We start from the raw sequence: 18,395 nt of genomic DNA, 5'->3' as shown, positions 1-18,395 counted from the left end.
CTCGCACCACCCGCGTGTCGCAAGGCGCCTAAATATTCCCAGAGCAACCAAACATCAATGCAATCCAAATCAACAGTAAAAAAATCAGCCAATCATTGAAGAAAATTAAAAAACAAATAATCGGTCCTTACCCAACGACGATCGATTAAGCAACAACGGCTGGGCGATGGGTTCGACTGGGTTTTGACTAGAATTTTGCGAGGATCTCCAATGTGAAGGCGGTGAGGTGAGCTGGTGTTGGGATTGACGTGAAAATGCGAAGAACCAAGGTTGTTGGTGGGTTTTCGTCGAACCTTTGATATTAAATTCATGGCTACCGATAACGTTTCATAAGGGCTAGGGTTTGGTCGGAAGAGGGAGGTGCTTCTACAAGTAAGGGCGGTGATGTTCACTGACGGCGAAAGTGGTCGGAAACGAAGAAAAACCAAGATGACACTTTGGGTTTTTTTATCGACGATCCTTCAAACGGACTTTTACGGCAAACAGTGGGGGTTCTCAGAGTGTGGTCAATCGAGTTTTGTTTATAGGTTGACGTCAAATCTGCTGGTGGAGACAGTTCAAGTCACCGCTAATCGGAGCAGCTGATTGGTAGCGAGAACGACAGGTTGAGTTTAAGGCTGTCGATTTTTATGGGTTTTGAATCAAATAACCAAAAAGGGATCTACGGGTCTTTAATTTTAATTAGGTTTAACAAATATTTTCACCATATCCCATTAGCTTCTGTACCTTAGCCAACTGGTTAAGGCTCAATTGAAGGTTTTGGAGGCATGGGTTTGAAACCAACCAAATACATATTATATTTTTCACAAAAAATTGCTAAATTTTGGAACAAGTCTCTGAACTTTCAGGGAAATTTGAAAACTATCTTAAAACTTTGAAAATTCAAAATTTGGTCCCTAAAAATTAATTAAATAAATTTTAAATTAAAAGCAAGTAAAAATTAGGGTGTGACAAGATTATTAAGTCAACACGTCAAAATTAAATGTGCATGACGCGCTGGACTTATGAATGATTAGGGAATTCAAAATGAAAAAGAAAGAAAGAAAGCAAAATCTTGGCATTTTTCATGTATAAACTTCTGATAGATGAAGAAAATGAGTTGCCTTTTGATAACCCTTTGGGGCCCTTGTAAAAGCATGCTTAATCAATTTTTTGAAAAAGCATCATCTCATTCAAACAATGCATTTCAGTACTGATTTATATGTTTTCATGTTGAATGTTTCTTTTGCCACCAAATAATCCAACACGAGCTTCATTTTCTTCTCTTTGGCTTTTTTCATCTTCTACTTGTTCTCTTATGTTCTTGGCTTGGACAGATCTTCCAATTGTACACTTGATACATTTCTTCAGGATTTTGCTTTCAGAGAACTGGTTATTACACACAGGCCTCATACAGGTGCTTTGTACAAAGCTAATCTTCCTATTGATCTCTCCGGTATGGAAGTTTCCATAGCTCGAATCCGAAGCCGGACGTTGTGGAAGCAAGGGGCTAATCTTAGTAGCTTTCGCATCATGTCACATACCGTTCTCATTCCTCACATCCAGAGGCTCGCAATCGTCAACGAGAACCTCAGGAACCGATCTTCACTACTGTATTTCAGGTTACTCATTGATCACTCCTGTGGTCGGCTTCATGGTTTTTGATGCTTCGAATGCTAGAGCCACTAGGCTAAGATGTATCAGCCCCGACACGATGGGGAAGCCCATATTGATCCATTTTTCCAACGTGAAACACTCGGCTTAGGCACGATGTGTGATTTTCAGCAGCAATGGGACAGTTGATTTCAGTTAGATGATATTTCCCAATATATGTTACACTTCAAGTCAGGGCCTTTTCTCTGTTGTTGTTCCATTGCAGAGGAAACAAGGGCCATCATATCCATGGGTGATAGGCGTTGTGCTTGGTTTTTGTTGACTGGATTTGGCAGGTTACTTCGTCTTCGTATCGATTAAGCTTTTGAAGACAAAACGGAATCAGGCAATGGAAAGACAAGCTGATGAAGGTGAAATTCTTAATAACAGATGGGTGAGTTGCAGTAAAATGCCAACTGCAGCAATAACTAGAACTCAACCAGTCCTTGAGAATGGAGGTTTTCCATAGCAATTTCATTTGTTATTTTTGAGTATATCTTATTTTCTTGGAGATTATACAGAGAAAAATAACTAAATTCATGTTTACATAAAATTAAATTCATGTTTAAAACTGGTCAAACATGTTGGATATATGAACTGCAAAACTACACTGTTAGTACTGACTGGAAATATAAACAGTAATAAAAAAACAAATTCGTAAACCGTGTCGTGGTAAAAACCACTGCCTTAGAAACGAATTTGCCCCGATGTGTGTAATCGCTGCAGTAGGCGGACCGTCCCCCCGAGGTTAACACGGTTGCTCCGAGTTTCGTACACCCGAAACCGGAGTAGATTGCTGGTGGTATTGCTCTTCTGATTGGAAAGCACTCAGAGAGAACTCACAGAGAGAACTGTAAAAAACACTTTTGTAAGTGAATTGTGAATGTTTGAGAGTGAGTTGAGAAGTTGAATATAGCCCTCTATTTATAGGCTAGAAATAGGGTTAAAATCATCCATAAAATTTCAGGATTAAATCTCTTCTTTTTGTAACAGCTGAAACATCTAGATGAACCTGACTCAAAAATAGTCTAGGTTCATTGCATCATTGTTCAGCTGTTATAACTCCCGAAATTATATCATGTAACCCATGGAATTAAATTAAATAACTCCTATAACTCCTGATATTAACAGCTTGTCTCCTCTGTACAAAGCTGGAAATCAGTCCAGATACATCTTAACATTTTTGATTTAATTTAGGAAAAGCTGTTTAATTTCTGATAACTCTCATAAACCAGCTGTTATCATTTGAAATTAAACAGTCCTCAGTAGCCTATAAATATCAGTTGAAATCTTTCACAATTTTCCATTTGTTTATTTCAAAGAGAAATTCCTCAAGAATTTTCTCTAAAAAGTTAGTATCTGCGCGGACGTGTCGAAGACACATATTACCACGAGCACGAGCACGAGCACGACCACGAGCCGAGCCGAACCGTGCCGTGCCGTATCGAGTCGAGACGAACATTCTCAATAGTGGGAAAGCAAATGTGAAAGCAAAGTCTTAAATACCATTCCCAATAGTGTTTCCAATACTATGTGGGATTGAGCATTACCAACATTCCCCCACTAATGCGAAAGAAATCTTCTGAAACTCGAAAACAAACTTTTCAGAAGAGCAATAGCGAGATTAGTTGCTTAAGCACTAGTGAACGTATCTGGAACTAGTACATAGTCATGATGAGCAATCCTTCTCTTAGATAAGTGAAACTAGTCTGGAACTTTCTAAGATCAGGGTAAACTCATAACACACAACTAACCCCTTCATCCACCTGAGTCCTCGATGTGTAAGATATATTTATACAAAGTATATATTTGGCCATCTTACCTCAGGATTCTAGTAAGTGTGCTAGAAAAATGGCCCAACATTTTTCATAGAAGGCGACTAACCCTTCTCACTTACATAGGTTATTTCATCAAGTTTATCTCAATATAAACCACCCTTTAAAAATGGATATGAAATAATTAAAAGCTTTTATAATAGCTCAACCTCACAAAGGGTATGATGACTTTCTTCAAGTTCATTATTAATGAACCACCCAAACTCTGGGCTAAGAAGTCATTAAGAATAAATATTCAACCTCATTTATCGGTAAATTCAGTGAGTCATTCTCACTAGAACCATCCAAATACTTGGATTTGAATTTATTAAGAGTTTAACAAACTCAACCTTTCTGTAGGTAAGTTCATCATTTCCTACCCACTCACTCTGGGTTATGAACTTTTTAAGAATATATATTCAGCCAAAATCAGTAAATTCATCAAGTCTTTCTCACTAAGACCACCCAAAGCCTGGGCTATGAATTTATTAAGAGCACTTAAGCTCATCCTGGGCATGCACATTATTCGTCATAAGGATAGGCTGTAGGAATGTGCACTATGAGTCTTTCCATGGTTTCGTTTGACCACATGGAACTTAGATAACTAAGTTGGGTATCCACCATGAATTCCTCAACCAATGGGCTTTAGACCCATCCCCCTCGACGAATCTAGGTTCCTTTCCGACTTCACATACTCTAAAGAGAGCACTCCATTCTTTATTAAGTGTTTAACAGATTCATGTCTTATGCGAATGTGTCTTTTCTTACCATTGTAAGCTTGGTTCTTAGCCACACATATCTCAGCTTGTGAATCACACAATAATGAAATTGGAGGAGTCGATCTTCCCCACAACGGAATATCTACTAACAAACTTCTGAGCCACTCGGCTTTTTACCCAGCTAGGTCAAGAGCTATAAACTCTGACTCCATAGTAGAACGAGCAATACAAGTCTGCTTTGATGATTTCCGCAAGATTGATGCTCCACCCAAAGTAAAAACATACCCGCTCGTAGAGCTTACCTCATCATTATCAGAAACCCAGTTGGCATCACAATATCCTTCCAGTACCGCAGGAAAGCCAACAAACTCAAGTTTCCAATCCAAAGTACCCTTAAGATACTTCAGTAAGCGTTTAAGAGCAATCTAGTGCTCACCACTCGGATTATGAATATATCTACCCAGTCTACTCACAGCATAAGCAATATCAGGCCAAGTATAGTTCATTAAGAATATTAAGCTTCCGATTAACTTAGCATATTCTGTTTGGGAAATGCTACTTCCTTTATTCTTAACTAGATATATGCTAGGGTCATAAGGAGTTCGAACAGGGACGACATCAAAACTGTCAAATTTCTTTAGCACTTTCTCTATATAATATGCTTGACATAAAGAAAATCCCTTCGCAGTTTTGGTAACTTTGACTCCTAAGATTACATCTACTTCTCCCAAATCTGCCATCTCAAACTTAGTGAACAAGAAATTTTTAACTTTGTTAATGGACTCAATGTTAGAACTGAAAATCAACATGTCATCAACATAAAGACTTATGATAACACATTCAGTGTCAAACATCTTCGAATACACACAAGCATCCGAACCATTCACAACAAAACCAAAACTAAGAATAGTTTTATGAAATTTCTCATACCACTGTTTAGGAGACTGCTTAAGTCCATAGAGTGACTTTTTGAGTCTACAGACTTTACCTTCCATACCAGGTTCTTCAAAACCTAGTGGCTGCTCCATGTAAATCTCCTCATCTAGATCTCCATTCAAGAAAGCAGTCTTAACATTCATTTGATGTACCTGCAACTTATGAATAGAGGCTAGTGCAAATAATGCACGAATCGTTGAGATTTTTGTAATGGGAGAATATGTATCAAAGTAGTCTAAACCAAACCTTTGAGTGAACCCTTTGACGACTAACCTTGCCTTGTACCGCTGAATCGAACCATCTGGCCTTAGTTTCTTCCGGAAGACCCATTTGATAGAGATTGGTTTGAATCCCTTAGGCAAGTCAACTAATTCCCAAATATGATTAGCCTTATCGATTCTAGTTCATCATTAACAGCGCTTTTCCAAAAACTAGTATCGATAGATCTTATAGCTTCTTTAAAAGTTTTAGGATCCTCATCTAACAGGAAAATTTGAGCTATAGGATCTGAAATGGAGTCTAAATCATTTATCTCAGAAATAAAGGAAGTAATAAAGTCTGGTCCAAAAGAGGTTTCAACTCTTTGCCTTTTACTTCTTCTATGCTCGAAATCAATTTGTTCAGAAGACCTAGCAGGATTACTAGAAGAAGTGGATGGAATATATTCTATTTTTGTTTCAATATTCATTCTCGGTTCCTTTAAAGGAAAAGTATTTTCAAAGAAAACATCATCCCTTGACTCACAAATAGAATAATCTTGTAAAAGCATAAATCTGTATGCAACACTACTCGTAGCATACCCTATAAACACTGCATCAACAGTTTTAGGTCCGATGGTGGATTTCTTAAAGTCTGGCAAACCCACTTTGGCCAGACACCCCCACACTTTCAGATATTGTAAATTAGGAGTGTATCCTTTCCACAATTCATATTGGGTAGAATCTAATTTCTTATGAGGAACTCGGTTCAAGATATGAGTTGATGATAGAATGGCTTCCCCCCACATGTTATCAGATAACCCTGAACTTATTAGTAAAAATTCATCATCTCTTTTAAAGTTCTATTTTTCCTTTCGGCTATACCATTCTGTTGAGGAAAATAGGGGGCTGAAGTTTCATGAATTATGCCATTCTTTTCACAAATATCTTTTAAGAAATTAGATCCATATTCACCACCTCTATCAGATCTAAGCCGTTTGATTCTCCTATCTAACTGATTTTCTACTTCTGCCTTATAAATAAGAAAGAAGTTTTCAGCTTCATCTTTAGTTCTTAGGAGATAAACTTTTGTATATCTTGAATAATCATCTACAAAAGTTATGTAGTAGTATTTTCCTCCTTTACTTTCAGTGTTTATAAAATCTGCTAGATCAGTATGAATGAGTTCTAACAGTTCAATCTTTCTATTAGAAACAGTCTTAAAGTGAGGTCTAGTATGCTTAGCTTCTACACAAATCTCACATTTGTTAAAGCTAGTTGTGTCTAGTTTAGGCAAAACATTCATATTTATTAATTTCTTTAAAGCATGAATAGTCACATATCCTAATCTAGCATGCCACATATAAATGGATTCAACAATATAAGCAGAAGTGGTAGCTTTATTTTCATTAAATTGAGTTTCTATGACAAATAAACCATTGCTAAACCCTTTCCCCACATAATCACCATTTCGGGAAAGTACAAGTTTAGCTGCCTTAAAAACTAACTTAATGCCTGCCTTATTCAGAAGCCCACCACTTATCAAATTTCTACACAAGGCATGTACATACAGAACATTATTTAAAGCCAGAGCTTTACCAGAAGTCAGCTTGAGTAAAACCTTGCCTTTTCCTAGCACTTCAGAACTGCTAGAGTTCCCCATGTACATACGTTCACCAGTCTTCCCATCCTTGGACTCGGTGAAAAACTCCTTCCTTGCGTAGAAATGCTTCGAAGCGCCAGTGTCAACCGCCCATTCTGAATTGTTCTCCACCAGATTAACTTCTGAGACCACCGCAACAATGATCTCATTATCTTCTTTTACAACGTGCATCTGTGGCTTGTTGTCAGTCTGGCGGTCTGAGCAGTGTTGGTATTGGTAAGCTTTATGGCCGGGTAAACCACATACATAACACTTGAACGTCTTCCCTTTCGGTTTGGCCTTTCCTGACTTTTTAAAGTTGGTAGCCTTCTGTGGTTTCGTCTTCTTGTCTTGATTCTCACGTTTCATGATCTTCTTAAATTTAGACTCAACCAAGTTAGCTTTAAAAGATAAATTACTCATAGAATTAGTAAGCTTATCTTTTAAACGGTTGGATTCTTCAATCTTCATATGGCCGACAAGTTCTTCAAGCGAAATGTCTCTCTTCTTATGCTTAAGAGAGTTGCGGTAGTCGGACTAGGACTTGGGCATCTTCTAAATGAGTACATTGGCTTGCAACACCTCACACATTTGCATCCCTTCAGCGATGATGTCAGCGACTAAGTTCTCATAGTCATGGACTTGATCCATTATTGGCTTGTCGTCTGTCATCTGGAATTTGAGCCATTCGCCAATAACGTACTTCTTGATGCCCGCATCGTCCGCACCATACTTTTTGTTGAGAGTGTCCCATATTGACTTGGCACTCCTTTCTCTAAGGAACATATCAAATGGTTTATTTGACATGTGGCTGAGCAGATGTCCTCGCACCGTCTTGTTGTCTTTCTCGTATTTCTCGTAGGTAGCGAGAACGGCGGCGGCGGTTGGAAGGCACCATCATTGAGGACCACATCCGCATCATTACCGGCAGCTGGGGTTGGCGGCATGGTAGGTGGTGGCTTGAGTAACACGTAGTCAAGATCAAGCTGCTCGAAGAATATCATGATTCTTCAGGACCACCTTCTATAATTATTTCCATCAAGTGCATCGAGCTTGGAAAGATCGAGGATTAGTTTGCTCAAAGGTGTTGTCATGATTGCAGTATATGGAATTAGTTTCTAAATTATTGGATATATGAACTGCAAAACTACACCGTTAGTACTGACTGGAAATATAAACAGTAATAAAAAGGAACAAATTCGTAAACCGTGTTGTGGTAAAAACCACTGCCTTAGAAACGAATTCGCCCTGATGTGTGTAATCGCTGCAGTAGGCGGACCGTCCCTCGAGGTTAACACGGTCGCTCCGAATTCTGTACACCCGAAACCGGAGTGGACTGCTGGTGGTATTGCTCTTCTGATTGTAAAGCACTCAGAGAGAACTGTAGAAAATACTTTTGTAAGTGAATTGTGAATGTTTGAGAGTGAGTTGAGAAGCTGAATATAGCCCTCTATTTATAGGCTAGAAATAGGGTTAAAATCGTCCATAACAGCTGAAATGTCTAGATGAACCTGACTCAAAAATAGTTCAGGTTCATTGCATCATTGTTCAGCTGTTATAATGGAAATCAGTCCAGATACATCTTAACGTTTTTGATTTAATTTAGGAAAAGATGTTTAATTTCTGATAACTCTCATAAACCAGTTGTTATCATTTGAAATTAAACAGTCCTCAGCATCCTATAAATATCAGTTGAAATCTTTCACATTTTTCCATTTCTTTCTTTCAAAGAGAAATTCCTCAAGAATTTTCTCTAAAAAGATAGTATCCGCGCGGATGTGTCGAAGACACGTATTACCACGACCACGACCAGGAGCCATGTCGTGCCGTGTCGAGCCAAGACGAGACGGACAGACGGCGGTGGCGGTGTGCGAAAGTCCCCCTTGATCTCTATCACTCAACAAGGAAGTGGGAAAGCCAAGTCTTAAATACCATTCCCAATAGTGTTTCCAATACTATGTGGGATTGAGCATTACCAACAAAATAAAACTTTATTACAAATATACTAGAGATGTACCATATATTATTAGGAGGAACTAGATAGTATTCTTGGACCAACTGTCCGAACAACGATCCCTCCTTATTCATCAGCTTCATCGGCTCATCGAACTCTACCAATTTCCCTGTCGATTGAAGAACACATCACACAACTTGATTCGAACAATGACAATCGAAAATGACGGACTATTTGGATATCAATTTGATCTTCTCACCATCACTAAAGCCAAGCACCATATTGCAGTCCATCACAGTTGGTATTCGATGAGCTACGGTTATCATGGTGCAGTCATCAAATTCTGTTCATATTGCTTTCTGGATGATCGAGTCTGTTTCATTGTCGATTGATGCATTTGCTTCATCAAGCACTGGGATCCTGCTTTCCATCAGCAATGCTCGTCCGAGGCAAAATAGTTGATTTTGCCCCGTGCTTCAGTTTGATCCATCTTGTACAACTGTATTATTTTTGTGTGTGTGTGTTAATGGAAGCAAATGCAGAGCTTCAATGAGAAAAAACAATTCTGAAATCTTTGTTTTTCTCAACAATAGAGTTTAGGCCTCCTTCTTTCGCTTGAACCGCCTCTCAGAGTTGACACTTTTCGAGAACCTTAAAATCTGAAAATCATCCTCTCATGATTTCATCAAAAAATCATGTAATTCAATATCAAATATCATAAACAATTCATTTTCCTATCATTCGTACATGTTTCAGGTGAGTGCATTTATAGTACTTGTATGAAAGGAGAAAGACTCGCGATGAGTCAATCTCAAATGTTTTGTTAAATGTATATTTTACAGCATTTTGGATATTTTCATAATGTATATATAAATGATATTATGAATAAGTTTTAGAGTATAAACTTCACTAAAATGAATGAATGAATGTTAATGTTGTGCTATGGTTATCGATGTTACCGAAATAAATGAAAATGCATAACGATGCATTATTAGCATAAATATGTCATAAATGAAAATGCATAACGATGTATTATTGGTAGAAATGTGCCATAAATGAAAATGCATAACTGTGCGTTATTGGTAGAAAAGTGCCATAAATGAAAATGCTTAATGGTGCATTACTGGTAGAAATGTGCCACTCATGGTATTCATAATAGGTGAACGACCATTTCGACACTTCGGTGCAATGCATTTATCTTAAATTATTATTTATCATATATTGTGCAAAATAAAACATAATTGGGAAAAAATGCATAAAAAAGTATATTGGGCATACTAAGAATAGTTTTGATGACTATATGAAAGCAATTTGGGTTTAATTGAGATGATTAACTGATTTTTATGAAGTATACGATTTAGTTCTTATTTCAATAGCTATAATATGATAATGTACGAATTTTCAGTTCATTTACATTATTATGCCTCACTAAGTAAATACTTAACGTGTGTTGATTTCACGCGTAGGTAAAAGTAAAGACTTAGCAGAGTAAGGAGTGCAGCAGAGAACATCAATCCAAGGTTGACTAATCAGTAACTATAGGATAATCATGTTTTCTTTTGATAATTAGATGGCATGTATATGAATCTAAGAAAAAAAATGTTCTATAATGCATTTAAGTTATAACTTTGTAATAGTTTACAACGAATGTTTTACTTTATATTAAAAATGTTTTGTTTTAAATTTCGAAACAAAATTTTACAAGTTTATAAATAAGAAAATGTTTTTAAAAGTCATGTGACACTTGTGACTTGTGTACAGGAACGTATATAGGAAATGAGTGTTACATTTATTGGTATTAGAGCTACAGGTTTAGCCGATTCTTGACCGAAACCAGATTTATTTGAATTTAGAAAAAAAAAGATTACATGCCATTAAGATTGTCAAGGTTACTGATAGAGTGTCATTAGAGTGTGATTGATGTCACTCCTTACTAACTTTAATACTATTATGTATATTCAAGAAGATGTCAGAATCTTCGAACTCACAAAGAGTGGCTGATCGAGAAAATAGTGAAGGATCGGGTAGCGAAAGCTATGAGGAGAATAGTGAGCATCCGATTCCATCAGAGAATGCTAGTGCACCGACACATCAGGGTATACCCGTGCTAGAGGTTGGAGATTTTATGCAAGCTCTCGACACCATATTGACCTGATTCCAACCTCCTCTTCCTCCCTTGCTCCTCCAGTACTGAGGATGTTGATTCCAAAAGAATTGAAGAGTTAAGGAGCTCCTGAGTTCCAGGGAGAAGAGGATGCAGGTCCTATGGAGGTTGAAATATGGCTAAATGATGTAATGGTAATGCTTGAAAGTCTTCACTACTCGGATTCAGAAAAGTTGGGTGGAGTTGTATCTTTACTTAGGGGATCAGCTCAAGTATGGTGGTCAAATACTACAATGTATACACCACCAAAACAAGTGACCTGATAGTTCTTCCTGGAGGAATTCAAGAAAAAGTATGTAGGTGAGTAGTTTAGACGGACGATGCTGCTAAAGTTCCTTAATTTGAAACAAGGTGATTGAGACGACATGAGTTCAAGGCTGAGTACAACAAGCTGAGCCGTTTTGCTAATGAAGTAGTTCCCAATGACAAGGATCGATGTGATTGGTTCATAGAAGGTTTGAGGCCAAAGTTAAAAGAGATGATGTTGGCTTTGAACTTTCCTAGCTTACAAAAAGTCATAAACCGAGCCAAGAATTTTGAAAGAGCTCAAGAGGAGACTCTAGCAGTTGAACAGAGTATGCAGACGGGGAAAAGAGTTGAAATACCTTCAAATCCCCATCATGCTAAGAGAGGCAAGGGCTCCAGTTCCAGATATACTGATAGAGATGGTTCTGCTGCAGCTTCACAGAAAACTAAACAATCCCAGTCTTTTGATGCTAGCTCGGGTATAACATTTAGAGAAAGAACTCCATGTCAAACATATGGTAAATTACATCGTGGAACATGTAGACTTCTTAGTAGAGCTTGTTTCCAATGTGGCGAGACTGGTCACTTTGCCTGAAATTATCCTAAGAAATCTGGGGACAATTTGGCACAATCTGAAATATATGTGGCAGCCTCTAATAGAAGCAAAGGAAGGGGTAGATCCAGGGGACAATCTGAATCAATGTAACGATAAGAGACTCGGGGAGTCGCCAGAATTTACAACATTAAGACCAATAAGGATCAGGGTGACCCAGAGATCATAACATGTATATTCCATCTTTTTGATAAATATGTATTTGTTTTATTTTACCCTGGTTCTACACACTCATACATTAGAAAAAGTTGGTTAGAGCTAGCATAATTCCTTTAGAACCAACTGTTAGTGAGAGATGATAGTAGTAAACCATATGGGTCACAGTGTGAGAGTAACTCGGGTATATAGAAAATGCCCAATAAAGATTCAAGGGGTTATGTTTCCAACAAACTTAATTGAGTTGCCTTTCGATGAGTTTGAAATCATTTTGGGCATGGATTGGTTGTCTCCACATCATGGGTGGGTTGATTGTCTCAAGGAGCGATTATTTTTGAAGGAAGCTGAAGGCTCCGAATTAGTAGTGATCAGGGAAAAAGCGAAATCACCATCCAATGTAATATCATCCATGACTACAAGGAAAATGATGTCAAAAGGGTGTATAGTTTTCCTAGCTAATGTGATAGACACTCGAGTACTGGAAGCGAGATTAAATGATATCCCAATAGTTAAGGAATTTCCAGAGGTTTTTTCGGAAGAATTACCAAGTTTACCTCCAGACCGGGAAGTAGAATTCAAGATTGAGGTTTACCCGAGTACCGAACCTGTTTCTATGGCTCCATATCAAATGGCTCTAACGGAGTTAAGAGAATTAAAAGCCCAATTGCAAGAGCTACTTGATAAGGGATTTGTGAGACCTAGTGTTTCTCCTTGGGGAGTACCTGTGTTGTTTGTGAAAAATAAGGACTTGTCAATGCGACTATGCATAGACTACAATCAGTTAAATAAAGTAACGATAAAGAATAAGTATCTTCTTTCGAGGATTGATAAGTACTAACGATAAAGACTGCATGTTTGAAAAAGTACTAGGATTCTTAGTTTGAGATGTTCTTTGGAGAATTTAGATATTATTATTATAATAAGCTTAATGGAGGAAAGTTAGTAGGGTTAAGTGATGATAAGTTTAAGGGTATTGTTTGAGGTAAAAGTAAGAGATTTAAACGAAAATTTGGTAAATATCTAGCTGAAAATGGAAAATCTGGGTAGGGGTATCAGTACTAGAAGAACAGTATCGATACTATAGGTTTAAATTTAAAGAATTGCGATGAACAATATCGATACTGATGCAATTAGTATCGATACGGATGTGGGTATTGATACTAAGAGAAAGGTATCGATACCATGGATTCCAGAATGTAGAAATGGTATCGATACTGAAAGGGAGTATCAGTATCATAGTATAGAAGTATCGATACCATGGCAGGGGTACCGATACTATTGAGCCTAGAATTGTAAGATATGCTAAAATTGTAAAAGCAATTGAAAATAATATTACTTTTGAGTATTATTAAAGTATAAATGTTAGGGAATATACTAACTTTGGTATGGTATGTCTCTTTAATGGATTTTTTGTGTAGATCATAACCAAGCTCCTGAGTCAAGCAAGAAAAAGGGAAAAGATAAAGTTGTCGAATAGCCAAACATCATTATAGTTTATTAGCGAGGCTTATCAGGTGAGTGCATTTATAGTAATTGTATGAAATGAGGAAGACTCGCGATGAATCAATCTCGAATGTTTTATTAAATGTATATTCTACAACATTTTGGTATATTTCCATAATGTATATAGAAATGATATTATGAATAAGTTTTAGAGTATGAATTGCTCTAAAATTAATGGATGAATGTTAATGTTGTGCTATGTTATCGATGTTACCGAAATAAATGAAAATGCATAACGGTGCATTATTGGCATAAATGTGTCATAAATGAAAATCCATAACGGTGCATTATTGGCAGAAAGGTGCCATAAATGAAAATGCATAATGGTGCATTATTGGCAGAAATATGCCATAAATGAAAATGCATAACGGTGCATTATTGGCAGAAAAGTTCCACTCATGGTATTCATAAAAGGTGAATGACCATTTCGATACTTCGGTGCAATGTATGTACCTTAAATTCTTATTTAACATATATTAGGCAAAATAAAGTATAATTGGGAACAAAATACATAAAAATAAGTATGTTGGGCATACTAAGAATGGTTTTGATGACTATATAAAAGAAATATGGGTTTAATTGAGATGATTAACTGATTTTTATAAAGTATACAATTTAGTTCGTATTTCAATAGCTATAATGTGATTATGTATGAATTTTCAGTTCATTTACATTATTATTCCTCACTAAATAAATACTTAATGTGTGTTGATTTCACGCGTATGTAAAAGCAAAGACTTAGCAGAGTAAGGAGTGTAGCAGAGAACATCAATCCAAGGTTGACTAATCAGTAACTATTGGACAATTAGGTTTTTTTTTGATAATTAGATTGCATGTATATGAATCTAAGGAAAAAAATGCTCTATAATGTATTTAAGTTGTAACTTTGCAATAGTTTACAATGAATTTTTTATCTTATATTAAAAATGTTTTGTTTTAAATTTCGAAACAAAATTTTACAGGTTTATAAATAAGAGAATGTTTTTAAAAGTCATGTGGCACTTGTGACTTGTGTACGGGAACGTATACGAGAAATGGGTGTTACATCATCCCTAAGATCATGTCAAAATCTTGAAAGGGTAACTCCATTAAGTCAGCTAGGAATGTCTGACCCTAAAATTCTACTAGGCATCGTTTATAAATTTTGTTTACTAGGACATCTGGACCAAGAGGGTTTGATACTCAAACTCTTACATCTAATTCTTTGGTTGGGATTTCTATCTCTTGAACTAGATCAGATCAGATGTAAGAGCGGGTGGACCTAAGATCTATAAATGCAGTAATTGGAATGGAAAATACTGTGAAAGTACCTGTGATCACGTTACCTGCATCGTACTCTTCACGGGCTCTGTTGTGTGTTGTGAGTACTAAAACTTATACGCAAATATTGTAAAAGTATACACAATCGCTCTAGTAATAAAGTGATGAGTGAGTATCATCTTCACAGGTATTGGAGGAAATTAAAAAGTTTAACCAAAGCGAAGAATTACTCTATCTAAGTATAGTTAGTGATTATATGTACAAATGGAGAATGTCACGACAATGAAAAGCGGGTGTGGATGGATGTGGATTGATAGTTTAATGGAGTAAAAATGGAAATTTAGTGGCAATACCAAATTATAATGTTGAAAATGATATAAATGTCAAGATAAAAGAGAGACATGTTAATATGGAGCTGATTAAGAGTGTCCACAAACTTCTTGAATTAAACTTTATCATTATGCTTTTTCAATCTTTGTGAAAAAGGTAGTGGGTCTAACTTTCTTAATTGCATGAGTATGAGTTGATTTTTCCTTGGCATCAAAATTTTGTGCCTCGGTAGGCTCACTAGTAGAACCCTCCTCCTTGTTCTTCTCAGAAATGATATCATCATGTAATTCAGCTTCAACCTCTTCAGTAGTGGGGGTAGAATCATCATGTTGTGTCCCACCAACCTTGAGTTGTTGGTTAATTTGCGTTTCACTCCTAAGAGTTAACATGTTACAATGCTCTTTTCCATGCATTTTAGTGACTTCAGTGTCACTTGGCAAACATCCTTGCAGACACTCTTGCAATGTCGCGACAATCTGGCGAACTTGACCTTCCAAAGCTCTCAAAGACGAACTATGGCTTTGAAGTAAGGTTCATTGATTATGAAGTAAAGCTCATTGATTCTTAATTGAAGTAGAATGATCTTGCAGCATTGTCTTTGTGGTAGATATGAAATCTTGAATTATAGCTTCCAATGAACTAATGTTCACTAAAGATGAAGCTCCTTTGTTGGTATTATACCATGGCATAACATTTTTGGTATCCTTGATATTCAGTGTGATTTTGCTGCCGAGTGGATTGACTAGCATTGTGGGCTCATTCAATTCCCCATGAGAAATTGGGATGCTAACACCATCCTGCATTGTAAGTGTTAGAATAAGGATTATTATTATCTCGATTGAAATTACCTACAAAGTTAATGGACTCATGGTTGGTCAGCCATTCGCTCTCATGATGATTGCCTTGGCATAATAACATGCCAAGCTATCAGCTTTCGCTTCTTTTACCTCAATAAAGCATTGTAATATTTTTAGTATATTATTGATAGTTGAGAGTTGAGCGGAAACCGAGTCCGTGGTATCTAACTCGAATGTTACAGGTACTTTTCTCTCACTCTCTAGCCTCGAGGAAGAAAATTGATAGTCATTATTGGCAATTCTATCCAAAATAGAAAAAGCCTCAGTATGTGATATATCCAGTAATGTCCCATTTACCAAGGCATCAAGAATCATCCTCGTGGGTTCACTGACTCCATTATAAAACATAACTACTTGTGTCCAATCGTGAAAACCATGGTTTGAACACTTTCAAAGTAAACTCTTGTAACGATCCCAACACTCATACATAGATTCATCGTCACCCTAGCAAAAGGATGTTATGTAATTCCTTAGCTGAGAGTTCATGTTTAGTGGGTTATATCGCAATAAGAAGCTCTTGCAAAGATCGGCCCATGATTCCATCGAACCGGATGGAACACCACTCAACCAAGCCCTTGCTCGGTCGTACAAAGAATATAGAAACATCTTTAATTTAAGCACATCCTCATACACTCCTTCTTGGCGGAAAGAATCACAAACCTCCAACAACTTTCGAATATGCTGCCTATCATCTTCAGTTGGCATGCCGCCAAACTGCCCTATGGAATTCAATATATTAAACATGATGGTTTAAGCTCAAAATGCATAACTTGAATTTTAGGTGCCATAGTTCCAGGATCCAGATCATCTAGCATATGATTAAAATGATCACGAATAACACGAGGCCTATCAGCAGGTCCAAGATTTTGTAATGCCTCATCATTCTGATTTTTTCATCTTGACCAATGCCCTGATTTACAATTTGATACATACATTCTTGAGCACATTGAGCATGTCTCCTTTGTCTAAAGAGTCTTTCAATCTCATGTTCTATGGGTTGTAATGGCTCATCAGAATGCCTTCTAGGCATACAATAAATAAACCTGAAAAAAGATAAAGAAAAAATATCAAGTAAACTATACAAAAAATAAAGAAGCAAAAATAAAATGCTATGGAAAAACTAATTAACTTCACGTTGCCAATCACCGATAAAGGTACCAAAAACTTATTGCGTGTTGTGAGTACTATAAAATTATACGCAAATAATGTGCAAGTATACACAATCGCTCAAGTAATAAAGTGATGAGTGAGTATCATCTCCACAAGAATTGGTGGAAATTACAAAGTTTAACCAAAGTAAAGAACTACTCTAAGTATAGTTAGTGATGATATGTACCAATGAAGAATGTCACGGTAATGAAAAGTGGGTGTGGATATACGTGGATTGATAATTTAATAGAGTAGCAAATAGAAATATAGTGGCAATAACAGATTATAATGTTGAAAATGATAGAAAAGTCATGACAATGAAAAAGGTAAAAACAACAAATAAATGATAGTTTGATAATCCTCACACAATAATCTTCCACGGGAATGATTTATAGGGATTAGTTTAAGGATGCTAAAACTTGTCTCTCAAGCATATTTGATTTATCTAAACTTCACTTTCTCGACAAGGTTTGCTTAAAGTGCTCTTTCTATCTTTAGTCAAAGGAACATAATATAATAGAATGCCATGAAATCTCCTCTTAGTCTCAACTACGGCATCCTATGCTATTGATACAAACTACCCCTCTAAGTCATTGAAATCCTATCTTAGCATCTCTCAAGCACTAAGGGATTAGGATATAGTATTAATATGTCAGTTCTAAGCTAAAGAAAATACTACACCCCATTGCTTATGTGGATCTTACTTGTGTTTCTCTCGAATACTACAAGTATTAATGACTAAGTTTCTCTTGAACACCTAGCCTTCATCTAAGTAATGGACACTCTCATGCCTCCAATAAACTTAGATGATGAAGCATTCATAAGCAAAACAAGTAAATGCAAAAGATAAATGTAAATCTACCATTAAAATAATATCAAACATCTATAAAATCAACCCCACCAAATAAGGTTAGTTCATGGTGGGGTTCGAATCATCCATGAAACAAAACATGAAATTCATCACATTCCAACAACTCAATATCAAATGAAAAATAACAACAAAGGGGAAGGGAAAAGAAGCCTTCGACGCGCGTAGCTGGAGATATCCTCAACCATCATAACTCGCCTTAGGTTGCTAGCTCCTCTCACATGCCTAGCTCGCCATCCTTGGAGCTCGTTAATGGAGGAAAACCACTAGAGAATGGAAGGAAGGATATGGTGAAGAAGGTGAATAAAATTTCCTTGAAGATGGTCAGTGCGTCCTACCTCTTCTCTCTCATATG

At 36.7% G+C, this 18,395-nt stretch overlaps 1 pseudogene; it reads left to right on the top strand.

Moving 5' to 3' along the window:
- The first annotated feature begins 1,066 nt into the window (after positions 1-1,066).
- On the top strand, positions 1,067-2,124 carry LOC120174385 (annotated as a pseudogene).
- The last annotated feature ends 16,271 nt before the right edge of the window (positions 2,125-18,395 follow it).

The sequence above is a fragment of the Hibiscus syriacus genome, unplaced genomic scaffold (assembly GCF_006381635.1).
Source record: "Hibiscus syriacus cultivar Baekdansim isolate YM2019G1 unplaced genomic scaffold, ASM638163v2 tig00112072_pilon, whole genome shotgun sequence".
Lineage (NCBI taxonomy): Eukaryota > Viridiplantae > Streptophyta > Magnoliopsida > Malvales > Malvaceae > Hibiscus > Hibiscus syriacus.
The sequence above is the reverse complement of the archived record's forward strand: the minus strand, read 5'-3'. Positions and strand labels throughout refer to the sequence as shown.